The sequence below is a fragment of the Triturus cristatus genome, chromosome 6 (genome assembly GCF_964204655.1).
Source record: "Triturus cristatus chromosome 6, aTriCri1.1, whole genome shotgun sequence".
Classification (NCBI taxonomy): Eukaryota; Metazoa; Chordata; class Amphibia; order Caudata; family Salamandridae; genus Triturus; species Triturus cristatus.
The window spans coordinates 1,555,023,202-1,555,048,617 of NC_140589.1; the positions used below are offsets into that span (position 1 = coordinate 1,555,023,202).

The following is a 25,416-nucleotide window of genomic DNA, read 5'->3' on the forward strand; positions in this document are numbered from 1 at the left end:
GCCTACGCCTCTAACCCCCCCCCTTTTCTGCTTCTGGTGATGGTCCTGTTCCATATCCTTCACGCTGAGACCCTCACTCCGAATATATGAAACTTCCAACACGGGTGTAACCCTAGTTATATACTGTGGTACCGTAAAGCACTGACCAGTGCCTTTCTTCTTTTGTTTTCGGTTTCTGGCCCAACTCCGCATCACAAACCGACGAGAGGGGATCACGTGCCAACTTACCCAGGAAAGGAGAAGAAACGTGATCCCATATCTACCTTGGCGGCAGATAGACGTCGACGGAGACAACTACACCGTTCCTTTTGTTTATTTGTTTACTGTCCGTGAACCCAAAATAATAAATAAGGGGAACACAGCGCCCATTCCAAATATCCTCGTGGTCCGTCTCTCTATAACATCCCACAGCAAGTCTTGACTTTCTGTGTTGTCTGCCCAATGTACAGGAAATCACGGGGACATGATATGGAATATATGACCCCCATAGTGTTGCAACTGGTGTGATCATGTAAAGTTTGGGTGTAATCATTGTGCGTGAAACTTTTGATTTCCTTGGTCATGGGGCAAGCCTTGCACTTGCCACATTTGAAATGGCCCTTGACCGGCGGTATATTCCAGAGTGAGAGTTGATTGTCCCTGGTACGTGTGGGAAGTAAGGACTTCACCAGGTGATCCTTTATGCTTTTCCCTTTACTGAATGCATGCATCGGAGGATCAGGGATACCTATATCATCGGCCACAAGTTGCCAATGATGGTTGACGATCTTTTTAACTTCATTACTTCTAGTGCAGAAGGTTGGGACGCAAATTAACCGTTCATGCTCAGGAGTCACCTTTTGTTTGGGCTCTAACAGAAACTCCCTGTGACAGAACAATGCCCGTTTACGTGCTTTTTTTAGTAGGATCACCGGGTAGCCCATTTCAGTAAGACGCATCAGGAGTTCTGCAGATTCCTCAAAAAAGTAATGTTTCTTAGTGCAGTTCCTCCGTAGCCTAAGGGACTGGCCAAAGGGTACATTGTCTCAGATTACAGGGGTGGTGGCTAGAATAACGTAGGAGAGTGTTTCTTTCACTAGCGTTACTGTATAATGTGGTATGCAGCCAGCCCTCATCACCGGAGCCACACAGATCTATGTTCCTCCTGGTCCTTTATTAGTCTGTTCGAGAGGGGGGGTGGGCTGGGAAGGAAAGGGGGTACGACTTCTGATTTGGTCCATCCTCTTCCATGGGTCACACCACCCATTTTGTGTAATGTTAACTGTTTGTTGTGTTGTTTTGGGTATGTTGGGTCCCCTCATTCCCCCGCATTTCCTAGGCCAGATCGCAGGGGCAGCACTATTACCGAGCCACAGGCGTGAGTCAACTATCCCCTTTATTGCAAGGCTACAGCGATCCCCCTCCCACCAATATTGCATTCCTCAGCCTTTCTTTACGACTGCCGTAATGACACAAACTCTTCAGATAATCACTTTAAATGTCAAAGTGCTCAACAGTCCAATCAAACGCCGTGTCATACTTTCCTATCTTGAACACTCAGGAGCACACATTTGCCCGTCCAAGAAACTCGTCTCCTCCACGGGGATACGCATAGCTCCGCTCCAAAACTTTCTCCCAACAGCTCTTCTCCTCCCTGTCCACCAAAACCGCAGGGGTAGCCATTCTCATCTCTATTAAGTTTCCTGGGAAACTGGGTCCTAAACAGACAGAACTCAAGGGAAGACCATTAGCCTACTCTCTTCTGGTTGGCTCATACATTATCTTGATAGGCTTGGTCTATTCCCCAAATGAGGGTCAGGAGGGATTTATTCAAAACGCAGTGAAAGATTATTGGATCCCCCGACAGGATGCTAATAATGGGGGGGGGAGGCCTAAACCTGGCCTTTTATAATGCACCTGACAGATCGGCCCAAAGGCAGGGGCAAACAGGGGCTCTCTCCGAGGACGGACATCAGACATTACAGGGAGCGGGTCTATCGGACATGTGGAGAGCCATGCACCCCACAGACATGGAATCTACCTTCTACTCCCACTCCCATAAAACATATGCGAGAATTAACTATTTCTTAGGCATGCAAAGTATACTATCCCATACTCGACAAGCGGAAATTCTACTCCGCTCACTGTCAGACCACTCTGTAATCCTAGCTCTCTCCTTACAAGGCACACGTCCCGTGCCACTACTCTGGCGCCTTAGAGATACCTTACTACATTACCCTGAGGTGATCAAACAGATTTCAAAGACAGTACAAGACTCCCTAGTGAAAAACGATATCCCACAGACTCCCGTAGCTACACTCTGGGACGACCTGAAAGCGATTGTTACGGGGGAATTTATTGCCATTGCAGCCACAGATAATAAGATTTATAGCGGTAAGAGACCTGTTGACAAAGCAGGCGCAGGAATTGGAGCACTACACCAGAGGACTGGCGCCCCCTAAGAGTCTGGCGGCAGCTAGAAGTTGCACAAGCCCAATTAAATGCCTTAAATACTGACAGAGCAGAGTATGCAGCGTTTAGACTTCGCCATAACTTTTACACCGGGGAGATAGGTGCGGGAGGATACTGGCCAACAGACTGAGGAGTCACAGACAGACAACAGGGATCACATCGATCCTTACCCCGACAGGAGAAGAAAGTCACGGATCAGCAGATTGTGGATACATCCTGTCAATACTAGCAGAGCTTTATAAAGCTCAAACTCTCCCACCAGAAGTCCCTACCCAGTACATACAAGATGCTGCCACTGCAACTATACAAGACAATGGTCCATGCACACCTGAATACTGAAAAATAAAACTTTTGCCTTCCAGATTCGTTGAGTTGTGCGTGCAGATCAGGTATCGCTTACTGATCCATGAGCGTGGGTAATGACTGAAGATAGCACCTCCCTTGGGGGGGTCCCCTCAATGCACAGCGAAAATGATTATCGATTTACACCGATTCAGTCTAAAGCGGGTTAATCCTTTTTCATGAATTGATTTTATTCACTTTAAATGGTCTTTGCAATCCACATGAATTCAATCTGAAAACAATGGAGCTGAAGATTCCAAATAATATTTCAAATTAATAGTCCCAATGCATTTCGGGCTACTGGGAGCCCTTCATCAGGGGGTAATGAGCTCCGGTATTGCTAACTCGACGGGTATCGTACCTCGCTCAGTGACTTGTTCGGAAAAGTGTCACTGCAACTATAACACAACAGCAGACAGATTCTTGAGTCCTCTATCAGAATTGAGGAAGTAATAGCTGCCATCTCAAAACAGTAACTGCTTAAATCTCCAGGCCTGGACGGGTTCATTTCCCTTTTTTACAAGACTTTCTGCCCCCTCCTGGCCCCCATTCTCACCAGGGTGTACAACGTCATAGAGGCCTCATCGTCACTCCCTTCAACAATGCTTGAACCCTCTGTGGTTGTAATACCTACATCCGGTAAGGATCAGTGCCAGTGTGCCTCCTATAGGCCGATCTCTCTTCTCAATGTGGATCTTAAATTGTTCACTGAGAGCCTGGCCTCATGGCTTTCCCCTCGTCTTCCTGGCCTTATAAGTCAGGACCAGGCAGGCTTTGTTCCTAATCGTCAATGAGCAGAGAATACCAAGAGCTTACTACAAATAATTGAGAAAGCACAGCGCTTTGACGCCGCACGCATGCTTCTCTGTCGACGCAGAAAAAGCGTTTGACAGGGTGCACTGGCCCTATTTAGGAGAAACCCTGCGACACTTTGGGCTCCCCACCAGGTTCATAGATTGGGTCCTAAGTAGCTACACTAGACCAGTGGCAACAGTGTGAGTTAATGGATACACATCTACTCCATTTCCCATTCATAGAGGCACTAAGCAAGGATGCCCCCTTTCTCCTTTACTCTTTGCTCTATATACGGAGGCAATGGCCCAGAGGACCCGCGACAATCCCCTTATAACAAATACGCTTTGGGTGGGGCAAACACACCCTTAGCCTATACATGGACAATGTGATTGCGACATTAGAAGACCCCCGGACCCCCTTTCTGGCCTTTTTGATGGAACTAGAGCAATTTTCCCTTGCGGCAGGCTTCAAGATTAACATAAAAAAAATCCCAGGCTCTCAATCTATCCCTCAAAGATCCTATGCTAGCTTAATTAATTAATGCACCTACCCTATCCAATGGGCACCCGAGGCAATATCATACATCAGGATACAGGTAACTGCATCTATACAGCACACTCTCTCACTGAACTACAATACACTAACCAATCAAATACGGACAGACCTGCATCGTTGGAGAGCCCACACACACTGTCCTGGCTAGGTCGGATGGTGGCAGTGAAAATGACTATCTTACCCAAAATATTATTCCTTTTCCAGACACTGCTGCTACAACCCCCACCAGGCACACTGTGCTCCCTGCAGAAAAAGGTAGAGCGATTCATATGGGCCGTTAAGCGACCCAGACTACACCGAAATCTGTGTTACAGATCTCCAAAATAAGGAGGCCTTGAGGTGCCAAACCTACGGGAGCACTACTGGGCGTCCCAGATTAAAACATTTTCAAATGAACTCGTGCCGAGTCAGAAAAGCACTGGCTTTTCATGGGCAGAACGATGGCAGTGTGGAAATATGGATTTTTATGATCAGTTATGTCCCCTATCTTGGACCCCAACGGTTTCATGTATAAGTCACAAGTACATGTATGTTCCCTCCAGTTCCAGTTATGAAGACGCAAACACATGTGCGTCCACCGTCAACATGTCCTCTTTCAGATCCGCCATGAATGGGCCGGATATTCTATTCCTAAGTATGAAAGGCCACCGGCTTTATATGGTTCACTTTCCACATTTTACAGATTCAGGCGAGTAGGCCCGAATTCTGTCACCAAGCCTTTTCCTGCCTTCTGCCTCTGAAAGCTCCAGTCTGAGATCGCATCTGTATCCATGAACTTTGTCCTACTCCCTGCGCGGCTAACGGTGCCTGACTCGGCCTGTCTGCCTGCCAAAAACTGTATTTCACCTTCAAGATTATCTGCTCTGCTCCGCTCCTCATCCAATGCATTCCTGTCTAGTAGCTTAAGTAAACATTCTTCCAGCTACCGAGCAAAGGGCCCGGCTTCTCTGTCTTTATGCAAGTAATTCATAGCCCTGTTACTATGGAAGATTTCTGCCCTTGCATCTAGTGTAGACACTTAGACGCTTGTACACGCACTAACAGTCAGTATAGTCAGTATAGAATAAGATTCTATCCTAAGAGACCTCTCTTTTTGGATAACACAGTTCTTTAAACATAGGATATTAGATATGATTTGGGATTAGGTTGACTTGACCCCCCAGACTTTTGTCTCCACATGTAGAGCTAAATGTCAAATCCCCTTCTCCCCCTAGTTGCACGTCAAATCACACGTCATGCTGCTGCGCGCGCATCTCTGCCAAGTATTTTTGCTGACATTGCGAAATTCTTTCATGGAACCACCCATTTGTGACATCATACCTAATGACGTTCTTTAGTTACGCCTAGTTACACCCATTTTAGTTACGCATGTATGTTTTTATCTCTGTTATCAACTGTTACAGAAAGTCAGAGGTGGCCCGCAGCTGGGACCTGGGATGCAGATTGCATCATGAAAGTAGAGGAAGAATTATGGAAAAAGAAAGCTAGACAATCACAGAAAGATGCCATTGAATTATGGCGTAAAGAATCATATAGACGTACAGAAAAAGCACTCAGACAGGAAGAGAAAAGTAAGGAGAATTCAAATAAAGTCCGAGAAAATTTATTAATTGAAGAAGGTACCCGAGTAAAATCAGAACAAGTAGACAGACAAAGAAATGCCCTTATGAATGGTATGTATCCTCTTCTGGCCGAAGGGTTGCCTAAGGCTACTCCGGAGATACCAAAAGACTTGCCACCTCCATTGTTCCCGATAAAAGCACATCCCAAAGGGCATCCCAGAACCGCAGAAGATGTTTTCCTTTCCTCTTATTTAGACGACGCAGCTCCCGAGTATGTTAATACTGCACCACATAGACCGCCTGCCGAGGGGGTTCAACGCCAAGACCCTCCGTCTGTACCTCCGCAACAACAAACTCCGACACAAGTTCCGGCAAGCACATCTGTTTCTACAGCTGTACCCACACCTATGGTTGCTATATCACGTTCAACGAATCCTTTCACATCCAGCACCCCAGGCGGTGCTACAGGAGGTACAACAAACATTTTTTCCACGCCACCCAGAGTAAATAAACTTTCCTTTCAAGAATTAGCCCACCAACGTACGCCCAAACTAGTAACTCCCGACATGCTTAAGGAACTTCTAGTAGATTGTAGATATGACCCTGTGCCCGGCAAAGAGGACGAAATGCTGCTGGCATCATTACGTATCCGACGAGCTGCAATATATTTAGGGAGGCTACCAGGAATGACTACACATTTAGAAAATATATATCACTTTGTCCAGTCAGGGCGAGATTCTGAAAGTATTAATAGAGCCATGGAGTACCAGAAAGTGGAGATACAGGGGGAACTGTTACGTTTCCTCATAAATTGTGTGATCAGAAATCAAGACCGACCAGGGGTAAATCCGGAAGAAATGCGAATTCTTACCACATGGAGTCGGAATATATCAGAGGGGAGACATGATAAACTATTAAGTATAGTAGCTATGTGCCGAAAGATCCGCAAAGAAGTAGAACGAATACACGAAGAAAGATTAGCGGTAGACCAGCCTGAACAAAACGAGGAGGAGGAAGAATTAGAACTGCCCACAGGACAGTTAGAAACCATGGCCTATGTAGGTAGAGGAAGATCTTGTAATAATAATAGATGCTTTACTGATCCGATACGTCCGATACGTCCAGATAATAACAGAAATTTCCAAACACCTATAATAAATATAAGGTCCCCCGAACATTCGTTCCAAGCCGCTGACAAATTACTCCGAGAACGAAGGGGTTATCATATACTCGATTCTATGGACGAACAAGAATTAGCCAGGTCAGCCGTTCACTGGGTTGACAGTCCCGGAAAATATAGTGATGATACACTACCACACACGTTTTTGAACCTCACCCCAGAGGAACAGCGTTTAGCTGGTATCTACATGATTCAACAACTCCTTATATTATATAAAAGCCAACACTCCGATCCTGGTCCCTTACCTGATATATTGACTGAATTACTCACGAATAAATGGAGAGGTTCAGGTACTGAGTTAATTAGAGAAATACTAGAATCCAGAAAGCAGTACATTCTTTTTGTATGCCCCGAACATGTCTCACTGCCCATCAAGGAAAGAACGACGTATTATATGGATAGACAGAATCCCTTACGCGAAGTGCACCCGATAAAAGGTGATGACAATCAGTTTAAACGTGTGTTTGTATACACACCCATATCTAAAATGGAACTATTAGAAATGAAGAAAGTGGTACCCAGTCATGACAAAGACCCAGCGGGTTTCCACCGTGAAATTAAAGACATGTTGCTCATGGGAGAGTATACCTATCCCGACATTATGAAAATATTGAAGGTATTAATGCCTGCGGGCATTTACGAAAAACTCAAAGAAAAGGATTGGGAGGTGGGAGACCAAAAGATAGATTGGACAGCATTAGAAAACGAAGAAACAGCTCGAGGTCCAGGTTTAGGGCTTGGGGAAAAGACCAAAATACTACCAGGTTTACTAGTACAGGTACTGCCACGTTTATTAACTACGAAAAAGGAAGACTGGGGTGCAATCTCAGCCTGTAAACAAAAGCAAGATGAAGACACTAGTGATTTCTATGCCCGATTCGAAAAATGTTTTGGTATAAATAGTGGAATAAAAGCAAGTAGCGAATCGTATCCACATCTGTTTGTGACAAAATTAGTCGAAAATTCCTTGCCCCAAGTTAAGAATAGAGTATTGAAATTCGAGAGTACCTGGCAAGGTAACACTCCGTCACAAATGTTACAAATGCTACAGTACCATCACAATAGAATTAGAGAGGAACAAGAACATGAACAAAGACGCATGAAAGACACGAAAATGAAAATGCTAGTTTCCCAGACAGTTCCAGCTGACGGTCATAAAAAGGGTATGACACAGTCCAGTGTTTCAGCAGGTTCTGTAAAAGGGACATGCAACTATTGTAAACAGCCAGGTCATTATGTACACGATTGTCCAGTTTTAAAACATAATATCGCCATAGGTAATACAAAAGAAAGACCACGGCCACTTAGACAGGATCAGAACCAACAAGGAGCCCCGCAGCATGCACAGTCCATGCCAGCTCCGCAACAGTCTATGCCAGCTCCACCACCGCAGCCTATTGCTGCCACACAAACAACGACACGACAGATGTACCAGACCGCACAGTATGACTATCCTGATTATCAACGATACTCATGAAACAGCCTAGAGAGGGAAGTTGGCTTACCCCTTATCGAGGTCCCTGTAGATCAAGAAGGACCTTATGTACACAGTGAACTATTAGGCCAAGATAGAAAATTTTTACTTGATACAGGGGCAAGCCGAACAACCATAAAACGTAGTGAAGTTCCAGGGGCATCCCTCTCAGGCTCACAGAATATTTCCCTTGGTTTTTCAGGAAAACCTATCATTAACGAAGTATCACAGCCTCTTCCACTTACGATTGGTCCCTTGACACGAACTACAGATTTATTGCTTACTAAATCATGTCCAGAAAACCTGTTAGGTATAAAAACATTGAAAGCTCTAGGAGCTATAATATGTTGTTCTCCGGAAGGAGTAAGATTGTTTTTACGTGATTTCAAAGGGCACTATGTGTCCCGAGACATGGATCACCGACTGCAGACTTTACCCACACATTTATGGGCACAAGGCCCTACAGATGTTGGTTGCATGAACATTACACCATATCGAGTCACACTAAAGACAGGAGTGGTATTACCACGAATGCGACAATACAAGTTACCCCCAGATGCTGTAGTGGCTTTACTGCAAATCATTGACGAGCTTATTACCCAAGGAGTGGTTGTGGAAACCGACTCCAATGTATGTAATTCCCCGATAATTCCGATTCTTAAACGAACTGATCCAAAAGCCCCGCCAGTATATCGATTGGTTATTGATCTGCGCGAATTAAATAAATGTATTGTACCACAATACCCCGTAGTCCCAGATATTTCTTCATTACTGACAGCCATTGATTCCGAAGCAACATTCTTTACTGTAATTGATCTCAAGAATGCCTTTTTCAGCGTCCCAATAGATCCGGAAAGCCAATACTTGTTCGGATTTAGTTTAAATGGACGAAGCTTTAAATTCACACGCGCACCTCAAGGATTCACAGAAAGCCCCAGCATCTATAGCCAAGCACTGAAACGAGAACTTGACAGTATCCACATGCCAGTCAACACTGCCCTGCTTCAATATGTCGATGATCTGCTGATCACCGCTAGAAGCGAACATGAATGTGAAAAAGCATCACTGACGGTTTTACAATTTTTGGCCGAAAAGGGGCACAAGGTGTCCCCTTCTAAGCTGCAATTCTGTGTCCAGCGAGTTGTTTACCTTGGGCACTCGCTGTCCAAGGAGGGAAGGCAGCTTACGTCAGATCGCATCCAGTTAATTGCTAACATGCCAATACCCAAGACACAAAAGGAGGTACGGGCTTTTATAGGCCTCACCTCATATTGTAGGCAGTGGATCCCTCAGTATGCATTTCTAGCAAAACCACTCATTCAGTTGACAACACAAGAGGCGGCCACATCGACTGTCCTCCCTTGGACTCAGGAACATACACAAGCTTTTAAAAGCCTAAAGAAAGCTTTATGTCAAGCACCTGTTTTAGCAACACCATGTTACAATAAACATTTTACGCTCTTTGTTACAGAACGCGAAGGTACTGCCTTGTCAGTACTCACACAGGAACAAGCAGGATCATACAAACCATGTGCTTATTTTTCTAGTACATTAGATCCCGTAGCTCAGGCTCTGCCTGCGTGCCTGAAATCAGTGGCAGCGACAGCTTTAGCAATCAGACAAAGCGATGCCATAGTGTTAGGACATCCATTGACAGTACAAGTACCACACGCAGTAGAGGTTCTCTTGAACCGCACACAAACACAACACTTGACTATAGCAAGACTTACCGGTTACGAATTAACATTGTTTCAGCCACACATAGAAATCAGACGTTTTAGTACATTGAATCCTGCCACACTTTTGCCAGTAAACGGAACAGACCCGCTAGCACATGATTGTATTGAAGTTATTACTATCACGACGAAACCCAGACAAGACTTGACAGACGTCCCATTGTCAGATCCAGACCTGACGTTGTATGTAGATGGTTCATGTATGAGAACAAGTACAGGAGAACTAGTGGCCGCGTATGCAGTCACAACAGACACTGAAGTCATTGAAACAAATTACATAAATACCTTGTCAGCTCAAGCAGCAGAGCTCATCGCTCTGACACAAGCCTGTATTCAAGCCACAAATAAGAAAGTCAACATATACACTGATTCACGTTATGCATTCGGAGTTGTACATGACTTCGGCGTGCTGTGGCGAGAGAGAGGTTATTTAACTTCTCACGGTGCCCACATTCAGCACGGACCCCTCATTCATGCCTTATTAGATGCAATACATCTACCCACTGCAATATCAATTATGAAATGTAAAGCTCATACGAAAGTTACTGATATCATTTCCCAAGGCAATGATCTAGCTGACAGAACAGCTAAACAGACTGCTCAAACTCACACAACTGACATGACAAAGACAATAGTCCTGACACCGACACATTGCATGACAGTTAAGGATCCCGCTCTTGACGTAATTGACATACAGACACATGCTACACCAGATGAAATAAAGAAATGGACTGAATTAGGAGGGATCCAAACGGATCAAGGATGGATGACGAAGGAAAAATCTGTATGGTTTCTTCCCGACTCAATGGTCCAAGTCATCATTAACACTATACATAGTCCAGCGCACCTAGGAGAAAAAGCTATGCTAGACAGCATTCAACACATTTGGTTCAACAAACATTTACGAGCAGCAGCTAAACAAAAAGTTCGTACCTGTATGATCTGTTGTCAGTTTAACCCAGGTAAAAGCATTCCCGTAGAACAGGGTGGATTTCAGCCTCCTGATCACCCTTTTGAAGTCCTCCAGATGGATTATATCCAGATGGAACGATGTCGAGGATTCAAATATGTTCTCGTAGTTGTCTGTGCTCTTTCCCGTTGGACAGAAGCCTACCCGGTCTCAGATTACACTGCCCCGACTACTGCCAAACAGTTGGTTCGAGAATTCTTACCACGGTACGGTTTACCACGTGTTGTCTACTCAGATAACGGCCAGCCGTTCTCATCCGAACGAATGAAACACGTTTCACTTTTGTTAGGCTATCAATGGAAATTTCACTGTGTCCGACACCCCGAGGCAGCAGGTCTCGTGGAACGACATAACCAAACTCTGAAAATTAGATTGTCCAAAATATGTAGAGAGAAAGGTGTCGATTGGGTAGTAGCCTTACCAGTTGCACTCTTTTACATGAGAATGGTAGCGCACTCTCGAACAGGGCTATCCCCTTATGAGGTGATCTTTGGCAGACCACCAAATATGTGGGGGACGCCTATACCACGCAAAATAACTGATGTTGACTGTAATATGCTGACAGATTACCTGGCTTCCTTGATGTCTGCACTACAATCTTGTCGTTCACAGGTAGCTGCAGCTTTTCCCGACAACACCGAGGTGAAACCCCATGACGTAGTTCCCGGGGACCTGGTGTTAGTGCGGAATTTTGACCGGAAGACTCAGCTGGATCCTAGGTGGAAATCGCCTCAACTTGTACTACTCACCACGAGGACAGCCGTGAAGATCGAAGGTCGCAAAGGATGGTTACATTCAAGTCATATCAAGAAATTTCATGGACTACCGTCTGATGTAAACGTTATACCTCGCGTGTCTTCACCGATTGACTCAAAGCTTCCTTTGGTTGAACAAAGCGATAAGGAACTATACAAACTAAAATTACGGTCTAATAAGTCAGACAATTTGATTGTTTAAGTCCTCTCCAAGGTGAATCGGTCGAATTTGTCTCTGACATGTATCCCCTAGACCTGAATAGAGAAAGAAACCGAAAGATGCAGTTGAAAAAGCATGCGTACTGTAAATCACTGCGTAGTCATTGCACAGTGACGTTATTAATTTTGTTTTTCTTAAGTCTTTTAATAATCGCTGCAAGTATATTGTTGCACATATATTATCCTATTTCTAAACATGTTTACAATGTTACTGCTGAACATTCTTTTAGTGAATTACCCCGGCATGAGTTGTCCTATAGATTTGCGCTGCGCAATAACACTTTTATTAGTATGTTACATCATTCCCATCAGACTAGCAATGCTACAAATTGTTGGATATGTGGCCGACTCCCTCCCTATCAGAACTATAAGGGAATTCTGCCTCTCTTTCCATATCCGTTCACACACAATGGCTCCTGTGGAGCATGGTTTAGTTTAATTAATTCCTTAGATTCAAACTCAGTAGCTTATCAAGACAATTGGGTATGGGGAAACCTGAACCTAGTTTTGCTTAAAGTCTGCTACCCTAACAAGGAGGGACTTCCCAAAAGAACAGGAACTGATCTAGAAAATGAAGTATACGGATTAGGTAATTTCACGCTTAATCTCATGATCCTGAATGTTGAATCCGAAGCTGCACCAATTTTGCCCGCTATGTCAGTATTTCCAGTTAAAGGTGAATTGTGTGTAAGAAAGAATGGTTCCATACATATGGGCCATAGTAAATGCACCACTGTGATAAAATTCAGTGATCAAGGCAAGTCTACATTTAGAGCTTCTCGCCATTCCTACTTCGTATGTGGTCAGACTGCATATATACGTTTGCCTCTAGATTGGGATGGTACCTGTTACATCGGATTCCTTTTGCCACCTGTTTTCCTAGCTCCTCCTGATTATCACAGAAATACTCATTTAGTACACAATAGAGAACGGAGAGATCTCCCAATTGTCGATTACACTGAGACGGCATGGGAAAAATACACAGATTTCAATAAAGGTTTCTTCCCCTATATAGGTACAGTCACTAATAGTAAGTTGATACGTAGATTAACCAGAACCCTTGAAGCAGTAGTGAACGAAACTATTTCCGCCTTAGGCAATTTAACAGAAGAACAGTCTGCTATGCGGATTGTTGTGCTTCAAAATCGTCTTGTCCTTGACGTCATCCTGGCCGATAGGGGCGGAGCTTGTAGGGTCATCGGATCAAGTTGTTGCATTTTCATACCAGAAAATTCGCCGTCAGTATATAAAGCCATAACCCGCCTTCATAAGATTGTAAGCCAGATACACCAGAGTCCAGGCACCTGGACTTGGTCCGGTTGGTTCTGGGGCGTGTTGTCAGCCTGGGGATGGAGGGTCCTATCCTTCCTAGGTATTGGCTTTCTCATACTATTCAGTTGCTGCTTATGCCTACAATGTGGACCAGCGATTTGTGGTCTGTGTGCCACATCGTGTATTCCACCACCAAGATTTCATTCATCCCGGAAGAAGAAAGAAGAACAAATGATGCTATATGAACAGATCGACGGATTGATGAAGATTGATATCTCTTAAGGGCCAGTAGGGGACAAGGAGGGAATGTGGAAATATGGATTTTTATGATCAGTTATGTCCCCTATCTTGGACCCCAACGGTTTCATGTATAAGTCACAAGTACATGTATGTTCCCTCCAGTTCCAGTTATGAAGACGCAAACACATGTGCGTCCACCGTCAACATGTCCTCTTTCAGATCCGCCATGAATGGGCCGGATATTCTATTCCTAAGTATGAAAGGCCACCGGCTTTATATGGTTCACTTTCCACATTTTACAGATTCAGGCGAGTAGGCCCGAATTCTGTCACCAAGCCTTTTCCTGCCTTCTGCCTCTGAAAGCTCCAGTCTGAGATCGCATCTGTATCCATGAACTTTGTCCTACTCCCTGCGCGGCTAACGGTGCCTGACTCGGCCTGTCTGCCTGCCAAAAACTGTATTTCACCTTCAAGATTATCTGCTCTGCTCCGCTCCTCATCCAATGCATTCCTGTCTAGTAGCTTAAGTAAACATTCTTCCAGCTACCGAGCAAAGGGCCCGGCTTCTCTGTCTTTATGCAAGTAATTCATAGCCCTGTTACTATGGAAGATTTCTGCCCTTGCATCTAGTGTAGACACTTAGACGCTTGTACACGCACTAACAGTCAGTATAGTCAGTATAGAATAAGATTCTATCCTAAGAGACCTCTCTTTTTGGATAACACAGTTCTTTAAACATAGGATATTAGATATGATTTGGGATTAGGTTGACTTGACCCCCCAGACTTTTGTCTCCACATGTAGAGCTAAATGTCAAATCCCCTTCTCCCCCTAGTTGCACGTCAAATCACACGTCATGCTGCTGCGCGCGCATCTCTGCCAAGTATTTTTGCTGACATTGCGAAATTCTTTCATGGAACCACCCATTTGTGACATCATACCTAATGACGTTCTTTAGTTACGCCTAGTTACACCCATTTTAGTTACGCATGTATGTTTTTATCTCTGTTATCAACTGTTACGCCTCCTGCATCTGTTTCACTGTAATGCCTCTTCTATAAAAATGATTACCTGTCAATAAAGTATTGTCCTTCACTTCCTGAACCTCCGTGGTGATGGAATATGAAGCCCACAATTCGAATTGTTATTGGAATAAAGCCCGTTCCGAATCTCTAATACCACGGATTCTGCCTCTTATTTTACTGAGCTATTCTTATTAATTTTCCGCATCAAATTAAGTACCGGTAATTAAATTATTTACCACAGCAGGCCAGGCGATGTGGAGAGATACCTTCCTTCCCCGGCAGGCACTCCCTCAGAGGCTTTATCTATCACCCATCACAGGGGCTCCCTAAGTGGCGTGGGACGGAGCCGCGGAGAACAAAGCACTAACATTCCCCTCACCACTAACAGCCATAGTAGGTAACTCAGACTTTACCCCTGTTCTGGGCGAATAAACTTTTGCCCAGTGGTCTCGGGAAGGATGTAGGTCCACTGGGCATTTCTTTGAAGAGACCGGCCCCTTGACCTTAGAGGACTTTCAACTACAGCAGGAGCTCTCGGAAACCGAACGATACCGAAACCAACAAATCAGACATGGAGTAATGCGTTCTGAGGTTCGGCCGCAGGCGCAGCCCCATCTAACTGCATTTGTAAGGTGGCCGTTATCCAAATCCTCAGATATCCACCTTATATCTGAATTATATAGCCTATTAAGACAACCCCTAGCAGCTACCAAATCGCCAGGGAAAACAATGTGGGAACTAGAACTAGGCCGTACACACACGCAACGGGAGTGGGAGGCCATAAACTATAGGGCCAGACACAAGCATGCAACGTACCGAGTGTAGAGATGGCCACCAAAATAGCCACCTATTGGTACCTCACGGCTTCCCGACTTCACAGGGAAAACCTACTAGGGATCCCCTGTGATGCAGGATTGTGGCTCTCTGGGCACCCTGACACACATACTATGGTAATGCTTGCTAACTACTGGACACAGAGACTCAATGATACGGACGTCCACCTTAACACACAGCTCCCCAGATTCACGGCCTTCATTCTTTTGGGATTGCCCAATGCTCTCACGTTCCCTCTTAATCCCGCAGAGGCAGTCAGATAGATCTGGTGCTAGGAGCGGCCCTTCAGAATATTTTGGCACAGTGGGGGTACGCCCAGCTTCCCACACACCTGGAGTGGCTACATCGCAAATGGTTTAGCCTGGGCATGGAACGCATTTCTCTTTCTCTAAAAAATTAAGGAACCTCATTCTAAGACATTTGGAAACCATTTCTGTCGCTGCTTTCCTCCGAATTCAGAGAACTTACATTCCCAAGGTATTTACTACTCTTAAGACTTACAGATCCCACACCAGCGGCACCTTGAGAGAGAACGCTGGTCAACACAACTTACTGGATCAACAATGAATGGAAGGGGGAATGGAAGGGTGGCCCAGATGGGGGAGGGGGAGATTTTCCAGGGTTGTTTACTTTTGACAATGTCATATGATCGCCTACGATATATCAAGGTCTTTTTGTGTTACTTTCTGGTACGAAAATCAGTAAAGAAATGTAAACCATAAATTAGTCTCTCTCGCTACACTCCAGTGACAGTGTAATTCAGGAGATGTATCGTTGAGTTTAGTACTCCTCAGGAGTAAAACAAAGACTTCTGTAGGTCTATGGGAACTGTAGAAGCTCTTTGTGAGTGAGGTTTGTGAGTCTAGTGTATCCTGAGGTGATCGCTGTTATGGGCTTTGAGGGAGAACTGGCAAGGCATTTCATGTCTTTGATTTAAGTTGTAAGAGGCATTCTAGTTGACTTGAAAGTTGGTGGATACATTGACATATTTAAGCCCCATGGCACAGTGTTCCCTCCAAGAGATTTTGATGTTGATGTTTTCTGTGGCATTGATGTTTTTGGGGCCGGAACACAGGACTTTTGGTGTTAGGTAAAATATTAAGTTGGTTTATCCAAATGGTAGGTCACAATCACAATGACCTTATGTCACAAGACCATAGTAGTAGTTACACGCTGAGCTGCAGAGGTTGCATTATGGTGATAATAGAGAGCAACAAATCAGTCTTCATAGGGCCTCCAGCACTATTTGGTTTGCATGTTAGTAGGAGTCAGAGCTTCTATTGAGTTCTCTTGCGCATTGGAAAATTACATTTCCCTAAAACACCCTAATTATGATGAAGCCGTAGTTCGGTGTGCAGATACTCAGTGGTTTCATATCTCGCCACCTAACTATGCCTATTGAGAGTTAATCCTCAAGAAATGGAAAATGACTAGGAGCCCCTGGTTTTTCCATCCAGAATTCACCAGGGAATTCCCAATTCCACAGACATTAATGTTCACACTTACCACTTGTTCTAAGCAGCTGCTAAATGTAAACATGGGCTGGTGCAGGGCAGGAAGGGGAGGATGTGGCCTGGCCACAGGGAAGCATGGCATGTTCTTTCCATGCCATAAAGAGCAGTCGCCCAAGGTTAGGGATCATGGCCAGCTGCACTTGCAGCCCACTTTTAAAGTGACTTTACTGGTCAAATTTCCAGCCTGTAAAATCGGGTCTGGAGTTACTTCACCCACAAAATCTGGGTGCAGGTACACTGAGCCACTTATTATGGAGAGGGGTATCCCGCCCAGGAATACCTCTCTGTTAAACCTGAAATCAGGGCCTAAGTGGAATTTACAGAGTGCTGATTTTAAAATAAGTGTGAGTGTTTGACATAGACTGAAAAAGTTGAGGCCCAAATTAGAGAACACATGAACTTTCTGGAAGAAAATAAATGACCCTCTCATATTTTGGATTTGCTTTGCATAAGACCTAAGGAAATTCCCTTCTATTTCAATACATTCATTGATAAGATTAGAATTGTCCAGTTGAGACAAAGAACTGAGCAGTTGTCACAATCCATTCAAGGTTTGTTAAGTAAGAACAGCGTCATCAGGAAGAAAAATAAGCATTTGCAATGCAATCGGTCTTGCATTTGTGAAAGTTAGAGCTGTTGGCATTGAAAATGACAATGTTTTTTACTTCTGTTTTTTAGTATGCAGTGGAGTGATGATATTTGCATAGCACTTCTGCCATTCGTATCACCTCGCAGCCCCGGAGAACCAGAAAATGGGAGATAAGTTATGAGGGAGAGAAGACAAGAGTAATTTGCCAGCTGGGAAAACAAAAATACACATTAAACCATTCTAATTACCTGTATGAAGCGGTGAATTCACTTGCACCTTGCATTTCATGAATACTCTACAGAACGTTTTCAAAAATAACTCTGGTGTACCGCCACATGCTTCACCACTAAATATCCAGGGGTACAAAAAATGACTAGCTTACCATTTACAAAATACATGGATTTTTGTTCAGTTGGTACTCATACTAAGGCCATAAGCCAAGAGAGCCTATGCAACTCTAGTGGACAATAAGAAGTTTGACCCTAAAGTCTTAAACATTTTTAAGATCAATAAACTATTTTATTCTTTAAAGAAATTGTGATGTATGTCCATATCATCCCATCAGCAGCTGCAAAACCCATTGAAAAGCTTTGAAAGCCATCACCTGATATTAGTAAGTCTGTTACAATAAACTTTCAACTCACTTTTATAACTTTGTAGAACCTCATATTACAGTTGGCTCACTGACTGCCTTAACATTTGTAATGAAAGCAGTGACATTTCGAATAACAACGGCCAAAAGACTTGGAAAAGGTAACTGCGAATTGTTTACTGTGGCACTATTTAAGATATAGGAAATAGATGGCATCTAGATTATGTTAAAGCATGCTATGTGCAATCTATTTGTGTACTTGTCTCTGGAAGTATAGGTGCTAGATAATTCTGACATCTCTTGTTCCTAATTGTGTTACAGTTCTAGCTCAGAAACTTTATATTAAAGATGCATCTTTTGTCATATATTGTACCTTGAAACATGCACCACACTAACTCCGAAAGATATGTCTTAACTTTGACCAAAACTACCATTCCAAATTCAGGGAACCTAAGCAAATTTTGGCTAAGCACCTTAGTCCTAATATTGATTACCCATGGCCAGTAGCTGCAAGTAATTTTATATCTGACTAAAGGATTGGAGAAGAAGCATGATACACCAAACGTACCCAGTGCACACCAAAATAACTTCATTTGTCAAACACAACTAGTTGACATTAATATAGACTCACATTAATCAAACACACAATAAAACCAACTCACAATAAATCTCAAGGCGGTTATCAAACAACGATCAGTGCACAAGTACACTAAAATAACATCGCACTCATTGAGCATCCACCTCACTCAATATGGCGGCTGTGCAGGGAAAATGACTGCAAACTCAGTCACATCCCAAGTGCAGCTAATCTACTCCCAAATAAAATCACATACCTCAAACTTGCAATAAAAACAATGCACTCCACACAGTTTCAGTAGCAAACCCCACCACAGACATACATGCATTAGACACTCTAGTCTAGACACTCATCACAGTCTGTATGCACCAAATACTCACAATGCAGCACAGTAAATGCACATCAAGATAAAGTTACCCAACATTCACATGAATTCAGTCAATTCACCCTAAAATGGTGACACATTCCTCTAACTCACAATAAAGTTGAGGTACCCGCCCTTGCTAAAAGAAAATATTGACACCTCAAAATACCTACAAAAACATTTTATACCCAATCCAGTGAATCCATAAAAATGAATACACACTTCTCATACTAACCAACATAGATAATGTATTCAATAGTAAACCCACAGCCTCAATTGGATAGATTGCTTTGAAAAATAACATCACGCTTATCAAACACTCGTCTTTCTTAACACCAATGTAAACCAAAATTACAACATGGTCTTCAGTCTACCAACATAGCGAAAGAACATGATACATTCTTCATCGTACACTGAACACCATTGCCTAATTTGTAAAACAAATAACTGCAGGAGACCAAACTTTTCTTAGTAGCCTGTTGCAGCACTACTGGATGTGAGGGTTGCCAAATACTTAGGCTGATTTAGCCCTGGATCCACCCCTCATGCATCTTTCCTCCACCGCTCAACGCTTACTGTCTGTATCTCATTCTTGCAAGCTCTTTTTTGCCCTTGCTTTGTTTCTTTGTCACTGTTCTCCCGTTTTCTCTTCCTTACTTTTGCGCCTTTCTCTTTTTTATGCTGGATGAGAGCCTTATGATGAAAAATAATAGTCCATCACTTTTTACTCCTTGACCAACCATAGGCATCCCAGTCTGCGTCCTGCTCCAGTAAGAACACTTTATTTGGAACTTCCAGGCATGTCCTGGGCCTTATTTACAGACAAAAAGTGAGCCTGTTATTCCTATAAAGCGCCATAATGCCCTTGGGCCAAGTTCGCGCTGTATAAAATGGCCCAAAAAAACGAACAACCAAGTGACTATATAAACGATCAGCAAAGTGCTTACAACTAATCTGCAGTGACAACGCTGACTGGAATGGAGACAAAGGAGGGAGGCAATCAGTGCGGGAGCGGACCCACCTAGAGACGGAACTGACCCAAACACAAAAAGAGCTGCACAAAGAGAGACGTTTCACACATGGACCAACTGCCCTGAGACCGAAAAGTACCATCATCACGGACAGAAAGGTTCCATTTGGAACCTGGGGAGAATTGATTCTTACAAAAATTATCTGTGCCACGCAAGGAAAAAGCTGTCCTTCACTTGTAAATGGACTTCTCTTTGAGGAAATAGCTTTCTCAGGTAGGGCCGGGAAAGAACTGCCCAGAAGATCCCTGCAGATAGACGGAACCAGCATGTACAGATTCAGAACTACCTCACGTAAAGGAAACCACAATGTGTTTCCAGAGATGAACAGAACAGCGCGGGCTATGGGAGATCTGCCCAGCCCAGAAACGCACAGGACAGGGAGAGAACAATACTCCTCGAACTTTGAAAAACACCTGTTTCAGATATGGAAAGCGCTGCGTTGCACATTAACGGGCTTCTCGTAGATGGCATTAAAACTGCCCCATTGTGTGGAAGAACTACTGACAACAGAGAATAAAACCTGCACATAGCCGGGGCCAGTCTGCACAGGTGAAACGATATGTGAACCTGCGACTGACAGCTCTGGGAAAAATGCAGTTGAGCACAACGACAGAACAGGGTGGCTCTGAAGACTGGACGCCCAAAGATAACTATGTGACAGATGCTGTAGAAATTTAACTAGAGATTCAAAGTCCGGTAGTTGTATCTGTAAACTAATTTCTTCTGCCCTGCCCGATAATCCAACAGCAGTGACACTTCAGCAGAGTTCCAGTGTAGCTGGGGCCATCCAGTGGTGGCAAACAGAGCTACGGTGTTGCAGGGCGATACATGCACGTACAGAACTGGAATGCGATGTCAGGCATCGGTTGAAGCCGAGCAGAAATCGGGCGGGACCGGGTGTTGCTTCGGTACACGGGATGGGGTGGACTTTAGGCCACTGCCCCTCTGTTTTGACGACATTGTTTTCTTTATAGACTTTCATTTCGTTCTTCTGTCCCCAGGCCTCGACTGCTGACAGCCACGCTGTTAAACAGTAAAGAAATGGAAGGAAAAAAAAATTCTATTTCTTTACTTTTGAAGCAGTACTGACATCCGCGCTTTAGTTTAAGATGTTTAATCTAAAGCATTGTTGAAACACAGGAGATCGAAGTCTTCGTGGCAAATAACTTTATTGCTCAAACCAACACGGAGGCTCCAACAGCGGAGCCGGCAGAACATGTGGCGCGTTGCGTGGTCAGCTGTCAACTCAAAACAGAGGGCAGCTGATCACGTCACGGCTGGAGCGTCACAGCTGATACGGCGTATCATCTGGGACACAAAGCAAAGTAACTACGGTGTCCACGCAGGGACAGGAATAAACACAACACATCCCCCTTCCTAGGGAAAGGAGGTAAGAGGAAACAAACGTCTCGAGAGTGGAGAGGTTCACTCACATATAAAGTCTCTCAGCCTCGCCGGAGGACCTAGGAGTCTGCCTGCCCTGCTTGTGGTTGCTGGTAGGGAATTGTCCAGTTCTGGTGTTTTGGGCAACTTACGTCTAACAATGTCTCCTTTAGGACTTGGCATCGAAATCTGACCTGGTGGAATCACCACGACTTGGTCAGCACTAGTCATACTGTCTTTAGACATTTCACTCTCTGAATCATAGTCAATTGCATGCTTGCGCCCGTCTGTGTTCACGGGTTCAATGCATGGATAGTCTGGTTCGGTTAATGCTTCCTTTGTATGTTTGACTGCAGATAATTTCGAAAAATGCCACACCTTCCCATCACTCAGAAGTGCTGAGTTACAGTACACTTTCTGGACTTGGTACGGTGGGGTATACTTTTCTTGTCCTTTTGCAATGTGTCCACTTTTCTTCACTTTCACATAGTCCCCTTTATTAGGCACTACTGCTTTACTACCATGGGTTTTATCATAGTACACCTTCGCCCTTGCTTGAGACTCAGCAAGTTTTTCTTGTACCAATTTCGAAGACCAGTCAACCTTCCTTGCCGCCTTGATCCACCCAACATTGTCCTTGGACAAAGGTGTCCTTCCCCGCATCAATTCAAAAGGACTGTCCTGTTGACTCGCATGGGGTGATCCTGTACGCCCATATAGTCTTCATTGTTTCACTCTTCCATGGCAAGTCATTGCTATTGGCTATTTGAATTATACCTTTAATGACCCCATTGAACCGCTCAACTGCCCCATTACCTGCTGGATGGTAGACAGATGTAGTCTTGTGGCTGATGTTGTGCCTCCTTATGTATTCTTGGAATATTTCATAAGTGAATTGGGTACCGTTGTCGCTTACAACTATTTTGGGTAGGCCTTCATGGCAGAAGATACTATCCATGAACTTCACAATGTTCACTGCTTCAGGATTTTGTGTGACCAGTACTTCTGGCCACTTTGAGAAATGGTCTACCATGACACAGACATACCACTTCTCATGTTCTTCAGTTATAGGACCCATAATGTCTATGCCAATCCTCTCCCAAGGCATGCTTGGGCTTGTCAGGGGATGGAGAGGGGGTCTGAATGTGACCTGCGTTTTGTCCGCTGACATGCAAAGAGCACAACCTCTCACTGTTCGTTCAATCTCCAGGCCAATACCTGGCCACCAGTGTAGGTTTTTGACCCTCTCTTTTGTTTTGCTGATGCCCAAGTGACCCTCATGACATTCTTTAAGTAGTTTGTTCCTAATCTTGTGGGGAGGAATGAACTTCCCACCCCTGAGTAGGAAACCTTCTTCAAGGGACAGTTCGTTTTTGACCTCCCAGTATGCCTTGAGCTGCTCATTGAGTTCCTTTTTGTTGCACCAGCCGTTTCTCATAAATGACATTATTTGCCCGAGGGTGCCATCATTTTCTTGTTCCTTGAACCATTCGTCCCTGGTTATGTTACAAACTTGCTCCAGCACAGCAGCTATGGCATTTTCTTCCACGTCGGTGGGTGTCTCTTCTCTGGGGTGCACCACAGGCATCCTACTAAGGAAGTCAGCGACAACATTTTTGACTCCAGGCACGTATTCAATCTCATACATGAAATCAAACAGCCGGACAGAAAGCCTAGCCAGACGTGGTGAAGCTGTGTACAAACCTTTAGTGGTGAAGACTTTAGTCAATGGTTTGTGGTCTGTGCATAGTGTGACTTTACGGCCCCACACAAAATGTCTGAAGTGTTCCAATGCCCACACACACGCCAACGCTTCCCGCTCTATCACGGAAATTTTTTCTTCAGAGGGTGTAAGGGAGCGGGACGCAAAGGCTATGGTGTACTCGATTCCTTCGGAGTTCTTTTGTGTGAGTACCACCCCCAAACCTTTGTTACTGGCATCCGTTGTTACGAAGCTCTTGAGAGACGTGTCAAATCCCTTGAGGGGCAGTGCTGCGCACATTTCATCTTTAATGTTTTGGAAGCTTCGTCGACAGTCTTCCGACCATATAAATCTGTTCTTCAATTTGAGAAGTTGTCGTAAATCATATGTCTTGTGGGAAAAGTTTCTGATAAATCTTGCATAGAATTCCACCATGCCCAGAAATGATCTCAGTTCATCTTTGTTGGTGGGAACCGGCAAATTCTTTATGGCGTCCATAAGTTCTTTCTTTGGACTAATGCCGTCACCTGTTATCCGATGACCAAGATAGTTGACGGAGTTGCAACCGAATTTACATTTATTAAACTCAGCAGTTAGCCCTTTTTGGTTCAAAACTTCGAGCACCTGTCTCACTCTCTTATCATGTTCATCTTTCGTTTTACCCATGACTAAAATGTCATCCTGAAAGATTAAAATGTCATCAACTCCATCAAACAAATTGTGCATTAACCTTTGGAACATTGCGGCTGCAGAAGCCAGCCCAAATGGTACTCGCGTGAACCGATAGCATCCAAATGGCGTAATAAATGTTGTAAGCTTTTTACTGTCTTTATGGAGTGGCACCTGGTGGTAGGCCGACTTAAGATCGATTGTTGAAAACCACCGTACACCCTTCGTTGTTGCTAACATCTCATTTATTTTGGGCAATGGGTACTGTTCAACCACAATGTTCTTATTAAGGTCACGAAGATCGACACACAATCTCAATTTGCCATTAGGTCGTTTTGCAACCACTAAAGGTGCGACCCATTCTGAGGCCTCCACCTTCTCAATTATTCCTTCCTCTAGCAGTTTCTTGAGCTGTTCTTTAACTTCTCCTTTGATGGTGAAGGGTATATTTCTTACTTTGTGTACTGCTGGGGTGGTGATCGGTTTAAGTCTGATCTTGTGCTGGTACCCCTTAAGTGCACCAATCTCCTGGCCTAAGACTTGAGGATACTCGTGACATAGGTTTTCACACAAACCTTCCTGCTCTGCCACACCCAATACGGGGTCAAGCTTTCTGGGATCCAGTTTAATGCCCAGTTCGCCTTGGTCCATCCAACCCAGAACCGATGGCCCCACTTTGGCAACATATAGTTTGCACTTTGCTTCCCTACCTTTAAATTTAGCCATCCACACCTTTTCATTTACGATGGTGTAGGGCGACCCTGAATCCACAACAATGCTTATGTTAATGCCTCCAATGGTCATTTCGCAAATAGGTTTTTTAGTTTTGGTTGCATCTATATACGTACTGTTTCCATTATTCCCTTCCTCAATGTTAAGTACAAACATGTTCATATCTACCTCCTCATACACTTCCTGTTTAGTCTCATCTTCCTCTGCCACTAATTTCACCTGTCTGGTTCTGCGTCTGTTGCACGCTTTCGCAAAATGTCCTTTCAACCCACAATTTGTACATTTTACCTCTCGAGCCGGGCATTTTAAGTCATTTGCTAGGTGGTATGTGCTACCACATCTATAACAACGCCCCCAGACTTTTGTGTCTTGCATGGCTTTGCACGCGTGGGTTCGTATTCCATCCTCGTCACCAAATTTGTTGAAACACAGGAAATCGAAGTCTTCGTGGCAAATAACTTTATTGCTCAAACCAACACGGAGGCTCCAACAGCGGAGCCGGCAGAACATGTGGCGCGTTGCGTGTTCAGCTGTCAACTCAAAACAGAGGGCAGCTGATCACGTCACGGCTGGAGCGTCACAGCTGATACGGCGTATCATCTGGGACACAAAGCAAAGTAACTACGGGTTCCACGCAGGGACAGGAATAAACACAACAAGCGCGGATGCCGTGTATGTAGCAAAAGTAAACCAATAGGAAAAAAATGGCGGCCCAGCGCTTTTTCCCCCCTGTTTATTTACTTTTGTTACAATGGCAGCTCCCGCGCTTTAGCATTAAACATCTTAAGATAAAGTGTGGATGCCGGGGCCCCTGCCTGTGCTCCATTTGTCATTGGCCAATGCCAGCCTGCGCT

At 44.3% G+C, this 25,416-nt stretch overlaps 1 protein-coding gene and 1 long non-coding RNA gene across 3 annotated transcripts in view; one reads left to right on the plus strand and one right to left on the minus strand.

Annotated features, from left to right (window-relative positions):
• KIF16B (kinesin family member 16B) overlaps positions 1 to 25,416 on the minus strand; it is a 1,684,060-nt gene that overhangs the window by 1,268,466 nt on the left and 390,178 nt on the right. The gene's annotated exons all lie outside the window — the stretch shown is intronic.
• Positions 1 to 25,416, plus strand: part of LOC146821656 (uncharacterized) — a 44,635-nt gene that overhangs the window by 249 nt on the left and 18,970 nt on the right. The gene's annotated exons all lie outside the window — the stretch shown is intronic.